At 53.5% G+C, this 400-nt stretch overlaps 1 protein-coding gene across 1 annotated transcript in view; it reads left to right on the forward strand.

The window, feature by feature from the left end:
- Positions 1-400, forward strand: part of LOC131879581 (vacuolar protein sorting-associated protein 72 homolog) — a gene marked incomplete at its 5' end in the record, with an annotated part of 6,131 nt that overhangs the window by 661 nt on the left and 5,070 nt on the right.

Consider the following 400-nt stretch of genomic DNA (forward strand, 5'->3'; position numbering starts at 1 on the left):
CCAGTATGGTGGTGGCCTCGTCGTCCGGTGTTATGCCCCACACCATCCCGCCCCAACAGCTTCCACCGGCCAATCTGTTGCCTCAGCAGAGTGTGGTCCTGCCCGTTCGAACCACGCCCTTGCCCCAACAACCCGTTCAAGGGGCCACAGTGTCACTGACTTCTGCCACCAAAGCTCCCTCTGTGGCGCAACTCATTCAGAACCCATCCCTGCCCAATACACCCGTGATCGGTGGGGTCAGTGTGGGTGGAACCAATCTCAATCATCAGCAGGGAACCGTGCAGACCGTCAAGATTGGCAATCATCATGTGAGTAAATATACTTCGATATCCATGTACTATGTAGAAAGAGACTAAGAAGCTAGTTCATCTCATCACGAGCTCAAAAAGGAACTCTGACA

Source organism: Tigriopus californicus, chromosome 4 (assembly GCF_007210705.1).
Source record: "Tigriopus californicus strain San Diego chromosome 4, Tcal_SD_v2.1, whole genome shotgun sequence".
NCBI classification, from domain to species: Eukaryota; Metazoa; Arthropoda; class Copepoda; order Harpacticoida; family Harpacticidae; genus Tigriopus; species Tigriopus californicus.